This window comes from Mirounga leonina, unplaced genomic scaffold, assembly GCF_011800145.1.
Source record: "Mirounga leonina isolate KUSES-001 unplaced genomic scaffold, KU_Mleo_1.0 Mir_376, whole genome shotgun sequence".
Taxonomy (NCBI): domain Eukaryota; kingdom Metazoa; phylum Chordata; class Mammalia; order Carnivora; family Phocidae; genus Mirounga; species Mirounga leonina.
Window position 1 is genome coordinate 11,640,523 of NW_023270718.1, and position 14,842 is coordinate 11,655,364.

At 47.8% G+C, this 14,842-nt stretch overlaps 1 long non-coding RNA gene across 3 annotated transcripts; it reads left to right on the forward strand.

Annotated features, from left to right (window-relative positions):
* The first annotated feature begins 1,129 nt into the window (after positions 1-1,129).
* On the forward strand, positions 1,130-8,856 carry LOC117997930. Of its 3 annotated transcripts, none has more exons than XR_004675908.1 (3): positions 1,130-1,399; positions 3,645-3,795; positions 7,756-8,856. It is a non-coding gene; the product is annotated as an uncharacterized LOC117997930 (long non-coding RNA). The 3 variants fall into 3 exon arrangements; XR_004675909.1 differs by having other exon boundaries at positions 1,131-1,307; XR_004675910.1 differs by having other exon boundaries at positions 1,392-1,581.
* Positions 8,857-14,842: the final 5,986 nt, after the last annotated feature.

Sequence of the window (14,842 nt, forward strand, 5' to 3'; positions counted from 1 at the left end):
GGGCTCAAACTGATGACCCCCAGTTGAACAGTCGTGAGCTCTACTGACTGAGCCAGCCAGGCACCCCACCTCTGTAACTTCTTAATCAGGAGCCAGAAAACGTTTTGTGTAAAGGGTCAGACCATAAATATTTTCACCTTTGTGGGCTGTGCAGTTTCTAGTCACTATTCAACTCTGTCAGTGTAGTGGCTAGTATCTAATTACAAGAAACAGCTAGTATTGGCAAGGATGTGGAGAAAAAGGAACACTTGTGCACTGTTGGTAGGAATGTAAACTGGTGCAACTGCTGTGGGAAACAGTATGGAGGTTCCTCAAAAACTTAAAAATAGAAATACCACACAGTCCAGTAGTTTACTGAGGAAAATGAAAACAATCTGAAAATATATATGCACCCTTATGTTTACTGCAGCATTATTTCCAATAGCCAAGATATGGAAGCAACCCAAGTGTCCATCAATAGATTCATGGATAAAAAAGATGTGGTGTATATATGCTGGAGTGTTCCTCAGCCATAAAAAAGAATGGGGTCTTGCCATTTGCAACAACATGGACGGATCTAGAGGGTCTTTGGCGTCCACTCTCAGGATGTTCTGCAAAAGGGACTGTCCAGGTCTCAGCGGCCAGAGACAGGCACACACCCGGCAGTGGGAAGGGCCCGGGCCCACCCACACCTCTGCCCACATCCAACTGCCGGTTTTCCTCCCCACACCTCCTTTTCCTCCGGCCGAGGTCTCAAGGCCGTTAGTCCGGGACGACTCGCGGGCGGCCCCGGGCACGAGCCGGCTTCGGCGGAGGCCACGGAGGACACCCCCGCGCGATTCGGCTGCACACCCCGGGGCCGTCCCACTACGGTTGGGGACGCCGGGAGTCCACGAGGAGGGACACCCTCCGCGGTAAAAGCGCATACATGGCGTGGCCGGACCCTCCCCCCTCCTCGACTCTCGTGCCGTCCCCGCTCCCGCTTCCGCCGCCTCGGGGAGCCCAACGGACGCAGCGAAGGGCTGTCAGAACTGGAGCTAGACAACCTTCAGAGGCGGACGGCGGAAGTCCCGCCCCAGCAGCCCTCCCGGAAACGCGCTGCCCTGGGCCCTCACTGGTCAGCCCCGAGACGTCGTCGCAGTGTCTTCTGGGTAGTGTAGTTCCCGCCGCGAGGCCCCGCGCGCTGGCAGGGCTGAGTCCTCCGGGTGCTACCACACAAGCTACAGGAGGGCAGGGTCCGTGGTCGTATCTTCGCCGAGCCGTGAGCTCCCAGTACTGAGACTCTCTGAGACTCGTCCCGACTGTGGCACCGGCTGCCTCTCACGGAGGTATCCGCCCGGGCCGCGCGCTCTCCCGAGCCTCCTCACCGGTCCTCGGCCCCCGCCGCCCCGGCAAGTGGCACCCTGGCCCCGTAGGCATTGTACGCGGGAGTGGGGGGGACTGAGGCCCAGACTGCGACGGTCTGCCCGAGGTCATCCCTCCATGGGCGGGGCTGGGGTCGGGCCGGCTGACCTGTGGGACCCAGGCCGGGTGTGCGCCTTGCAGGGCGCAGCTCCGGCCCCGGGTCGGCGGGCGGCGGCGGTGATGAGCGACCCGGCGCCGGTGAGTCGAGGGTGCGCCCTCGACCGCACTCACTCAGACCCCCGTATCGGGGATGTTGGTGTCGTGGGGCTTTTACTCCTCCCCGCCGCCTTCAGCTCCCTGCCCTTACCACTTGGGCTTTGGGAGTCGCATCTGGCCCCTAATCCAGCGCTTATGCAGAGGGTTCCCATTTCTGTCAGTCAACGGGATGTGATATGGAAAGTGTTAAAGACACAGAAGCCAGCAAGTGCTTGGTAGTGAGGCTGCGCTGGCAGTGTTCAGGGAACCCCAGATCCCACCTAGGTCTTTTGAGAAGAGAGAGCAGGGGCAGGAGTCAGGCCTGGGATGGATCTAGACTTCTGTTCGGAGGGTGCTGGGAGCACTGGAGATTTAGGGCAGGGGAGGGAGGTGATCTGACTCGTGTTGGGAGACTCCCTCTGGCTACGGACTGTGGCGGAAGAAGGCACATGAGAGGCTACTGGTGATGGGTGGCTGCACCAGGTGGTGGCAATGGAGATGGCAGAGGTGCTGGGACTCTGTATCTGTTATTTCAGTAGGACCAGCCCAATTGCTGGATGTGAGGCAGTGAGAGACACTGACCTATCAAGGAGTAGCCTAGGTGTTTGGACTCAGTGGTTTGATGGATGGAAGATCTACCAACAGTTGTGGAGGTTGGTGGCTAGAGCAGGTTCCAGGGACAAGATCTGGAGTGTGGTTTTGGAGATTTTAAGTGGGATATATCCAGGAATGGAGGCACCTTGTAGGCACCTGAATGTGCAGCTCTGGAATTCTGCAGGGTCAGGGCTGGAAAGATCCAAAGGGTGGGGCTAGAGAGTGGGCCTAGGAACAATGTGGGATGAAGGACGGTGATGAACACCCAGACAAGTTGTGGGAAGGGAGGCTGGGGGCCAAGGAGGACCAGGTGCTCGGACTGTGCAGTTGGAAGGTGGTGGCAGGTGTCACGAAGGCACTGTGACGTCTGGGCCTATGTTAGCGGGGAATGAAGAGGGGCAGTGTCAGGGAGCCAAGGCTCCTGATCGGCAGGTGGACCTGGGGTGCAGCCTGTGGCATGGCAGTGATGGATGTAGGGGGTAAATGGGCTTGGGGTTGGGCTGATTCACCTGTTTGCAGGCTGACCAGGCTTTTATATCTGCCCTCTCTGGGGCCTGAGGGTTTTCATTCAGGGTTGCAGAGGCATTCAGTGGTAGATGGAGGTCACCTGGGCGACGGGCAGTGTCCCAGGCCCAGTGGGCTGGACTCTGAGTATGCCTCAGAATGGGAGAGGAGGATCACGGCAAGTGAGAGCACAGCCTGTGCAAAGGCAGATGTGAAGGAAGTCCAGCATCTCAGAGATCCAATTGTAGTTCTGAGTGGCTGAATATTGAAGCTAGAACAGGGCCAGGTTACCTCCAAAATCCAAAAAGTCCTACCAAATGTTTTTTGGTGGTTGATCGTGTGAGGTGCAATGGCAGTGGGCCATTGAAGTGCAGGCAGGCTGGAGCAGGATAGGATTGCGGTTGCTGTGCCATGCACTCTCAGGACACCACATGGAGAGTGGCATGTGGGGAAGCCAGGGAGTTGTGAATGGAGTGAACTGGTGAGGTTGTGCTGGAATGGTGTGGGTGCAGAAGTATGAGGATGCTGAGTATGTTATGTGCCTGATAGGTGGGAGGGCCAACTGAAGGGCCTTGGGAACAGGCATCTGGCCCTAAGGAAGAATGGTGAGTGAGGGTTTAGTTGCATCTGAGAGGTGTGATGTGAGGGACACAGAGAGAATGGGCTGGGAGGAGAAAGGGTGAGGCCTGTGTGCCTGGACCAGAACATAGATGGCATCCATCCTGTTGTTGCTGTGGGATGGATACAGAATCTAATAGTAACATGATGAGAAAGGCATCAATGGCATTGTGACCTTGGTATTCTCTCTGAGGTAGAGTTCTGGAGGGAAAAGGAAGCATCAGGATGTGGTGGTGGTGGTGGTGGTGGGGTGTTGAGCCTGTCAGTGAGAGAGAGGATAGTACCCTTCCGTGTCAAAGGCTTGGATGTGTCCCTTTGGTTGGTTTTTCTGCCCAATCATCAACCCCTAGGATCAGCTGAACCCATCACTGCAGGATCAGGTGACATTTGAGGATGTGGCCGTGTATTTCTCCAAGGAGGAGCGGAGGCTCCTTAACGTAACGCAGAGGCATCTATACCATGATGTGATATAGGAGAACTTTGAGCTCATCGGCTCTCTGGGTAAGTCCCTACACCCTCCCACAGTGTACTGACTACCCTCTGCCTTTTCCCATGGGAAGTTCTGTCTATCCCAAAGCTGGACTGGGGGCTGCTTGCTTCCCAGGTTCCCTATGGTGGGTGCTGTAGATGCTGTGACTGGGGTGGGCGTACTCTCCCTCTGCTCTTCGAGCAGCCCTGTGAGTAGCCCCCAGTAGGTATTACCTCAAGACTTCATAGGGTGGAGTTTGGGGTCCAGGTCTTTCACAGGTATCTAACTGATCCCACCAATCTCAGCCTGTCTCCAGCTTGGTGACCCCGCTGGAGTCATGGCCCCTTTTTGCTACACATGTGCCCTCTTCCTCTGCAAGTCTTTGTGCAGGACCGCCCAAGTCTTGGGCCAAGCTTGATCTTATATACTATTTCCATTTAATGTTAGATTTCTGGCTATGTGGGTCAGACAATACCAGTTCATGATGGGAAGCTCAGGTCACATGTGACCTGGCATCCCCTGGTTAAGCATTCAGTCTTTGCCGAAGGCCCATTAGCAAACTAGAAACTGTTTCTCTAAAGTAGAGTAGTTATCTGCATAAGCTGTAGACTGGCTTCAGAATCCTAGAGGTCTGTGCTGTGATTCTCCTACAGCTGCTTGCCAGGCTCTACACAGTGTCCTGATCTGCCACAGACACTTCCAGTATCACTGAGTCTGCTGTATCATAAGGCCTGGGTGCTTGAGCAGCCTGAACCTGCTTCAGAGCCGTCTCTCTTTCTGGTTCCGCTTAAAACAGGAAGCCTGATGGCTGACTTGGTAGATGGTCCAAAGCAGTAGATTTAGATGTTGTATAGGTTACCTCCAAAATCCAAAAAGTCCTACCAAATGCTTTTTGGTGGTTGATGGTGCGAGGTGCAACAATTAAATGGATATCTCAACCCACTCAGGCAGTTGAACTCCTGAGAGCTTCACTGAGGTGGCAGGCCCCTGAATTTTTGTAGGTTTTGTATCCCACCCTTTTGTTTGCATATTTCTTTCTTTCTTTCTTTCTTTTTTTAAAGATTTTATTTATTTATTTGACAGAGAGAGACACAGCGAGAGAGGGAACACAAGCAGGGGGAGTGGGAGAGGGAGAAGCAGGCTCCCCGCAGAGCAGGGAGCCCAATGCGGGACTCGATCCCAGGACCGTGGGATCATGACCTGAGCTGAAGGCAGTCGCTCAACCAACTGAGCCACCCAGGCACCCTGTTTGCATATTTCTTACCAAGGTATCTAAAGTAGTTGCTACTTCTTGCTCATCAGATCCACACAGCATGTCATAATGAAGTGGACCAATGTGATGTTTATGCAATATCAAGACAGCAGAACTGATGTCATCCTGAGGCAACAATGTGAACATACACTGTGGTTTGGTTTGAGCAGATAAATGCAAATGGTTTCCGGTGTCGCTTGTAAATTGTATGGAAGAGAAGGCACCAGTCGGTTCCTTGGATGCAAGCCAAGTGCCTGGGTTCTTCCTCTGGAAGAGCAGCTACAGTCAGAGGCACCACATTAAATTTAGGATGGATGGTCCACAGTCGTTCTCCAAGATCCATCTGACTTCTGCTCAGGCCAAACTAGTGAGTTAAATGGCATGTGATGGGTACCACCACCTCTGCTTCTTTCATATCGCTGGTGGTGGCATTAGTCTCTGCAGCTCCTCCAGGGATGCAGTATTGCTTTTGGTTTTCTACCCTGGCAGGGAGTGAAAGCTTCAGGGGCTTGCATTTAGCCCTCCTTAGCATAATGACCTGTACCCCCAAGTATTTCTTTCTGGGCAACGCTGTACTCAATTACTCACTGCCCAAGACCTCTTTAGGCCAAGGCATTCTGGTTGCCTGGACATCCCTGTTGCCTGCTACGGCGGATGTGCCCACCTTGTATTTGGTAACTAAGTGCGGCCGCTTGGCTTCTGCTACCCCTGGGATCATCCCCGAGAAAACAGAGGAGCCCATCTCAATGGCAGCATCTCCTACAGTCATAACTGGCTTATAAAAGAGAGCAACCACAGAGATTTTCAATCCTCTCACTAATATATTTCTCAATTATTTTAGTGAAGGGAATGTCTTCTGTGTCTTTTCGTGGAACATAGTTGGAGATGGTGTTGTAATTTTTATCGCTGCTATAACAAATTACTACAAATTTAGCAGTTTAATGCAGCACAAATACACAAAAAACAAATGTTTTATTGTCCCATTCATTACCAGTCAGTGCCCTAATTTTCACATGAGAAACGTGGCAAGATTGTGATTTCAAATGATACAAATCAGTCACCTGCACAATTGAGTTTTGTTTGGTTTTTAGCATCATCAGCCCTGCAGCTGTAAGAAATCAGATTCTCGGAGGGAGGTCATGGAATCCATCTATTTCTCAGACTGTGGCTTGAGCTGGTAGTTTAAGAAACTGAATGTATTATGTTCTTTCTGTAAGTGGTCCGGGGCACTCAGGACCCTTGGTCCCACACCACAGTCCTTGCAGTTGTCATTACTGCCATAAAAGTGAAGTGCAGGAGCCACTTGGGCTCCCAAGGCACAAGGCAGTAGCTTGTTTAATTGATACCACTGCATGCCCTGGGTTACTGTCATCCTATTTGTCAGGGAGCTCTGCGTTGTGCTCATGTCCCAAACACAACTAAGTCAGTCTTCAAATTCCATTTTTGCAGGCTATCTCCTGGAACCATTCCCAGTACCAGTTCTGTATCAATTTGGGTTCAGTCAGCAGAGAGAAACCGCACAGTGCTTTGAACAGGGAAGATTCAAAATAAAGTATTATTAACATCACCAGGGGATTGGAATGAGTAGAGGGGCTGGGTACTGGAGAAGGTGTGAGCGCTCGTGAAAAAGTTGCACAGACAGCAGCAGGCCACCCAGGGAGCACACAGCAAGTGGGAAAAAAACCCTGTTCATCCTGCAGTTTCTTCCCAATGCCCTCTACTAACAAAGGTTAACATCCGGGGCATGTGGGTGGCTCACTCGGTTAGGCGTCTGCCTTCGGCTCAGGTCATGATCCCGGGGTCCTGGGATCGAGCCCTGCGTCGGGCTCCCTGCTCAGCGGGAAGCCTGCTTCTCCCTCTCCCGCTCCCCCTGCTTGTGTTCCTGCTCTATCTCTCTCTCTGTCAAATAAATAAATAAATAAAATCTTTAAAAAAAATAAAATAAAAAAATTCCCTCTGTTAAAACAAATGGTGTGTTAAGGGGCACCTGGATGGCTCAGTCGTTAAGCATCTGCCTTTGGCTCAGGTCATGATCCCAGGGTCCTGGGATCGAGCCCCGCATCGGGCTCCCTGCTCAGCGGGAGGCCTGCTTCTCCCTCTCCCACCCCCCCTGCTTGTGTTCCCTCTCTCGCTGTGTCTCTCTCTCTGTCAAATAAATAAATAAAATCTTAAAAAAAAAAAAAAAAAGGTTAACATCATGCAGGCTTGCAAAGAAAAATATTTAAAGAATCCATTTGCACAGAGCAGGCAAATGGGTGAATTTGGAGCTGAGAGACAGTCAGGTGATAAGCAGCCCAGTAACTTACGCATAGCTGTCCGACATGGACCTATTCTACACATGACATGAGGCATCCTTCTGTGTCACACTTGAACCAGCTACTGTGCTGCAATGACTTTTTCACAGGACTGGACACATGCTTCTTCACAGTGCTTTCTGTCACCAGTAGCCAAGGCCCTGCCGAAACCCTTTGCAGAGAAGTGACGGAGACCATAGCTCTCTCCTCCTTCTTCTGCTCCCTCTTTGTGTTCTCATCTCTGTTGAGATCTTTCACATTCTGTCATCTGGCTGGATCCTAGCCTGCAGGGTCAGCCCTTCCATCCAGAACCGCCTGCCCCAGCTTCACAGAACCTTCCAGCAGTCCCCTGGACTCCTTCCTGAGTATGTTGACATGCACTGGTGATGAAGGTGCCTCCTCCTCCAATCCTAGCATCCAGTTAACTGACATTTCTCTGCTTTCAGGTTGTCTATGTCAAGTGGAAGATGAGGAGGACCCTCTTGAGCAGGTGAAGAGCTATAGGGCCCACTCTTCAGAACACCCCTTCATGTGTGGGGAGTGCGGCATGGACTTCCAGGCCAGCTTTGGCCTCAGACAGCAACAAGCCACTCACGGTATGGGGAAGCTACCAAGCAGCACCAGGGAGACCTTCCCTCACAGCTCCAGTCTCAGGCAGCACCCAGGAGTCCACACTGGACAGAAACCCTTCAAGTGCAGCAACTGTGGGAAATCTTTCCTGGAGAGTTCTGCCCTCCTCAACCACCTAAGAACTTACACTGAACTGAGTTCCTACAGATGCTCAACAGGTGGAAATGCCTTCAAGGAGAAATCAATTCTTATTACTCAGATTAAAATTCACACTGGAGGAATGTCCTATATGTGTAAAGAGTATGGGAAGGCCCTCAGCCACCCATCTAAATTGAGCACACATCATAAAGTTCATACTGAAATAAAATGTTACAAGTGCAGTGAAGGTGGGAAAACATTCAACCACAAATCCACACTTGTTCAGCACCAGAGAATTCATACAGGGGAAAGGCCTTATAAGTGCAGTGAATGTGGGAAAGACTTCAGCCTCGCATCTACCCTTATTCGGCACCAGAAAGTTCACACTGGGGAAATGCCCTATAAATGCACTGAATGTGGGGAATTCTTTAGCCAAACTGCAACCTCATTTGGCACCAGAGAGCTCACATTGGAGCAAGACCTTATGAATGCATTGAATGTGGGAAGGCCTAAGCAGAATTTGTTGTCTCAGTCAGCACCAGAAGGTTCACGTGAGAGAAAGGCCATACGAGGGCTGCTGGTGTGGGAAAGTCTGCATTGAAATAGCCACGGGTGTTTGGTACCTCCAAGTTCTCAACACATAAAGGCCCATGAGTGCAGTACATGTTGCTCCTTCTCTGCTTCTCATTTAACACCAGGAATTATAGGAAAGCCTTTAGACACAGCCTTAAGCTCGTTCAGTACCAGAAAGATCATGACCCCAAAGCACGTTAAATGCAGTCAGTGTGGGAAATCTTTACCCCAAAGCACCAAACTTGTTCTACATGCAAGCTTCCATACCACAGAATATCCTCTTTAGTCCAACTAATGTGGGAAAGTCTTTTTTTTTTTTTTGAAGATTTTATTTATTTATTTATTTGAGAGAGAGAGAGAGTGTGTGAGAGTGGGGAGGGTCAGAGGGAGAAGCAGATGCCCTGTTGAGCAGGGAGCCGGATGCAGGACTCGATCCTGGGACTCCGGGATCATGACCTGAGCTGAAGGTAGTCGCTCAACTAACTGAGCCACCCAGGTGGTGGGAGAGTCTTCAGCTGCAGCTCCAATCTTATTTCACTCCAGAAAGTTCACACTGAAGGCCTTAGGAGTACAATAAAGTGCAAAAGCCTCTAGCCATGGCTATCACCTTGTTCAGCCTCATGTCAGAGAGAAGACTTTGTGAGGGAGCCACTGCCAAAAGTCCAACCTTGTAATAGTTTTCTGTTTCTGTGTAACAAATTACAATTACCAAAACATCCATTTATTATTTCACAGCACTGAGGTCAGAATTCTAGCACAACATGGCTAAGTTCTCTGCTCCTACTAGAATGAAGGTGCTGGCTAGACTGAGTTCTTGTCCGGAGGTTCTGGGGAAAAAAATCTATCCAGTCTCATGGATTACAATGGAAAAATCTTTTTTTTTTTTTTTTTTTTAAGATGGGTGGGGACTCCAGAGGGTTGCCCTACGATGGAAAAATCTTGGGGTCATCTTAGAATTCTGCCTACCATCCTTTTTTTTTTTTTTTTTTTTAAGATTGTATTTATTCATTTGAGAGAGAGACAGAGAGAGAAGGAGGGAGAGAGAGCAAGCATGAGCAGGGGGGAGACACAGAGGGAGAAGCAGACTTCCCGCTGAGCCAGGAGCCCGACATGGAGCTCAATCCCAGCACCCAGAGATCATGATCCAAGCTAAAGGCAGATGCTTAACCATCTGAGCCACTCAGGTGTCCCTGCCTACCATGACTTTAAAAGGGCAAAAAATCTGGACACCTCAGGAAAGAAGATACACAGGTGGCAAATAAGCATAAGAAAATATGCTCAAGATTGTCTGCTATTAGGGAATTGCAAGTTAAAACAATATCATTACATATGTATTAGAATGGCTAAAATCCAAAATACAACAGGAGGAACCAGAAATCTCATTCACTGCTGGGGAGAACGCAAAATGGTACAGCCACTTTGGAAGAGTTTGATAGTTTCTTGCAAAGTTAAATATAGTCCTGCCAGGTCATCCAGCAAGGCACACAAATGTTTGTAATTGCTCAGAACAGGAATCAGCTCAGATGTTCTTCAATAGGTAAGTGGATAAAGAAACTGTGGCACATCCATACAATGGAATATTATTCAGCAATAAAAAGAACTGAGTTATTAAGCCACAGAAAGGCATGGAGGAATCTTAAATGCATATTGCTAAGTGAAAAAGTCAGTCTGAAAAAGGCACCCACTGTATAATTCCAGCTTTATGACATTCTGGGAAAGGCAAAACTTAGACACAGTAAAATAGTGGTTGATGGGGACTTGGGGGAGGGAGGGATGAATAGGTGAAGCACAGGGGGTTTTTCATGCAGCAAAACTATTCTGTATGATACTGTAATGACTGACACATGTGACATTATGTATTTGTCAAAACCCATATTAGGTACAACTCTAATGTGAACTATAGACTTTATTTAATAATAATGTATCAATATGGGTTCATCAGTTATAACAAATATACCACACTAAAGATGTTAACAGTAGGGGAAACTATAGGGAGAGACCAGGAGTATGGGAACTCTGTACTATCAGCTCAATTTCCCATAAACCTAAAACTTAGTGCTCTAAAAATAATGTATATTAATAAAAACTAGAGTAATATTGATAAATAAATGTCAGAAATTTAAAAAATGAGCCAGACTAGAGACAGTCATTGGGAAAATCATGTGATTTTCATGTGTAGTTCATACTGGGCTACTTGGAGTATAGTGGGCCAGTTTTAGGCAGTGTCTATTCAAATTTAAAACATGGCAGGCTCAAGGAGAGTCATACAATGAACTTAAGAGCTGCACTGTTTTGAGGTCAAAGTGTCTAACAATAGGGCACTACTGGAAATAATTAGGGTATCTCCATTAAAAAATGTTGGCACTGAAAATGATTACATTTATAATCAGCAAATATACTAATAAACATTCTTTGATAAGCAGAAAACATCATGTGCTTGTTAAAGAATGGACAGAGTCCCAACTGAGGCTTGCATCTCAGTAACCTGGATGTTCCCACTCTCTCTTCCCTGCTCCTGATGAGCAGGGACTTGGAGTTATTTCCTTGTCCAGTGTCAACCAACCCAAGAAGTACTAAAGGCTGGAAGTATGTGATCCCAGACAATGCTGTGAATCCACACAAAAAACCAAAAAGCACCAGTAATTATGCATAAGAAAGTATAAATGCTATTTCTTTTTTAAACTTATTATAAAAGCAACTATATAAAACCATATACATAATTGTACTGTTTGACCTATAACAAACAGAAATATACTTGCCATTAGCCGCACAATGGAGGTGGGTGCACATAGCTATATTGGCTTAAGGAAATGACTACAGAGAGTATCTCAAATTCAATACATGGGTTTATTTATTTGTCCAACCTCATCTAATTTTGCACTTGAAATGAGTGCATTTTGTTATATATGTTATACATTAATAAAGTTGACTAAAAAAGTCCAGTTGGAAAATGGGCAAAAACTTGAGCACATATTTCTCTAAAGCGGATATATGGATAGCAAACATATGCATGAAAACATGTTCAATAGCTATTACTGGTGGGAATGTAAGATGGTGCAGCTACTCTGGAAAACAATTTGGTAGTTTAGCATACACTTACCGTACAACTCTACAATTGCATTCTTGGGCATTTATCACCTCCTTGACACACACAACAATGAAAACTCATGTCCATACAAAAGTGAAAACATGTTCATAGGAAACTGAATACAAATGTTCATGGCAGTGTTATTTGTGATAGCTAACAATGATGATGATAATAGTAATAATAATAATAGTGTAGACAGCCCAAATGTCCCTCAATAGGTGAATAGATAAACAAACTGTGGAATATCTACTTAGCAATACAAAGGAGCTAGCTACTGATACACACACCTTGGATGGATCTCAAATGCATTATGCTGAGTGATAAAAGCCCACAGTATAGCCCATCCATGCTATAGGATTTCCTTTACGTGACATTTGTGAAGTGGCACATTCTGGTGATGGAGGACAGATCAGTGGTGGTCAGGATTGGGAGAGGGTATGACCTAAGGGTTAGTTAGAAGTTCCCTTGTGGGCATGTATGTATATCTTATTTTCTCAGATATACTTATGTTGATGAAATTCATTTTTCTTTTTTTTTTTAAGATTTTATTTATTTATTTGACAGAGAGAGACACAGTGAGAGAGGGAACACAAGCAAAGGCAGAGGGAGAGGGAGAAGCAGGCCCCCTGCCAAGCAGGGAGCCCGATGCGGGGCTCGATCCCAGGACCCTGGGATCATGACCTGAGCCGAAGGCAGGCGCTTAACGACTGAGCCACCCAGGCGCCCCGAAATTCATTTTTCTAAAGAACATTTTATAGAATCTAAATTATAAAATTCTATGTTCATCTGTTATATGGCAGTATGACAACTTTGTAAATAATGGGCAATATTTATTTTTAAACATTTAATATTTCTAGATGTATTGAGTGTCACAGTATAATATAAATGTTTTCACTGTAAATGTGTTAGGATTATTGCATTTTAAAATCAGCATGGCAGAGAAATTGATCATTGATATGCAGGCTCTTGGAGCTGTGCAACATTTATATTAATTTGGTTGTTGAGGAGAAATAGAAAAGATTGTGCATTATCCCATTCTCATAATATAATAGTACGCCATTGTATAAGTACAAATTGTATATTAAAAAACTTGTACCATGTAAAAAAAAAAAAGAAGTTCCCTTGTGGACTGGAACAGCTCTGTATCGGACTGTGGTGGTGGTGGTAACATGAATCTACACATGTGATAAAATTTCACAGAACTACATAAAGAGTATATGTGAAAATTGGTGTAATCTGAATAAGGTCTGTAGTTGAGTTAAAAATATTGTATTAGGGGGCGCCTGGGTGGCTCAGTTGGTTAAGCGACTGCCTTCGGCTCAGGTCATGATCCTGGAGTCCCGGGATCGAGTCCCGCATCAGGCTCCCTGCTCGGCAGGGAGTCTGCTTCTCCCTCTGACCCTCCTCCCTCTCATGCTCTCTGTCTCTCATTCTCTCTGTCTCAAATAAATAAATAAAATCTTAAAAAAAAAAAAATACTGTATTAGTATATTTTCCTGGTTTTGACAATGTACTGTGGTTATGTAGAACATTATCATTGAGGGAAGCTGGATGAAGGGTACATGGGAACTCTTTTTTTTTTTTTTTTTTAAGATTTTATTTATTTGACAGAGAGAGACACAGCACGAGAGGGAACACAAGCAGAGGGACGGGGAGAGCTAGAAGCAGGCTTCCCGCTGAACAGGCAGCCTGATGCAGGGCTCGATCCCAGGACCCTGAGATCATGACCTGAGCTGAAGGCAGACGCTTAACAACTGAGCCACCCAGGCGCCCCACATGGGAACTCTTTTGCAACTTCTTTCAAACTACTTAAAAATAAAAAGTATTTTAGGGGCGCCTGGTTGGTTAAGTGTATGCCTTCGGCTCAGGTCATGATGCCAGGGTCCTGGGATTGAGCCCCGCATCGGGCTCCCTGCTCGGCGGGAAGCCTGCTTCTCCCTCTCCCACTCCCCCAGCTTGTGTTCCTTCTCTCGCTGTGTCTCTCTCTGTCAAATAAAATCTTAAAAAAAAGAAAGAGGATGAAAAACAGTAGGGGGTCAGGGAGGCTCCAGGATCTGAGACAACATGGGTCAGACACCAGGTGTGAGAATAGCCCACCTCAGGCAGTCACCAGGGCTGGTCTCCTCACCAATTCTAGTAGGGTAACCACAGGGAATGTGGAAGCCACTAGGGCCATGGGGGCTGATGAGGTTTGTGAGAATCCACCCCAGGAGAGGTCAACCCCCCTTAAGAGACCATAGCCCCTGAGGATCATCTGTACATGAACAACACTGATGTTCACAACCTGAACCTCCAGGGAAGGTCTCCAAGAAAGAGCCCAGTGGCCCCACAAACAATGACCACGTCAGTGCATGAAATGCTGGGGATCTTACACAAAGGGACTGAGCTGGACATAACCTGCTGCAAAGATTTACAGACTTCTGATTGCTGATCTCAGCTGCTCATGGCCCCTTGGTAGAATGTGTGGGGGTTGCTCACAGCAGCCTGGGAGAGGAGGTAGCATGGCCTGGGCCTGAGTTCCAGGACCAATAGCAGTTTTCAAGGGGAACATGGCAAGAGCAGAGCAAACAGTTTTCTAGTTGTGGGAGTGCGAAGCCAGTGGCCTGACCCAGAGAAGCCACCAGGACAAAGTTCTCAAGCATCACGCTGGGGTAGGCTTCTCTGGGACTCGCCTAAGTGCTCTGCTCTTCCTAGGAGACTCAGTACCACATGCTCCAGGATGAGTGCATCTGAATTCAGTGCAAGACATCCAGGGGCTGAGTTCTCCTGCCAGCCTCCTAGCTGGATGTGCCCAGGACCTTTCCCCCTGACATCCTCAACAACACGCTCACCCTCCTCCACAAGGCCCCCTACTTGAGTTGGCACCATGGCTTGACAGGGGGCAGGCTACCAGCCTACTGTCCTCTGAACATGTGCCAGAACCATCCCCAGCACCCGAGACCTGCCTGAGTCCAGCAGCCCAGGCACTGAAGACTCAACACTTCTAAAATCCAACTGCTTATCTTCCCCGACACCAACCCCCCTCGTGACAAGGTCCCCTGCCTCCCCCCGCCCCCAGCTGCTCACTGAACTCAGGCTGGAGAGTCTTTCCTTTTTATTTTTATTTTATTTATTTATTATTTTTTAAAGATTTTATTTATCTATTTGACAGAGAGAGACACAGC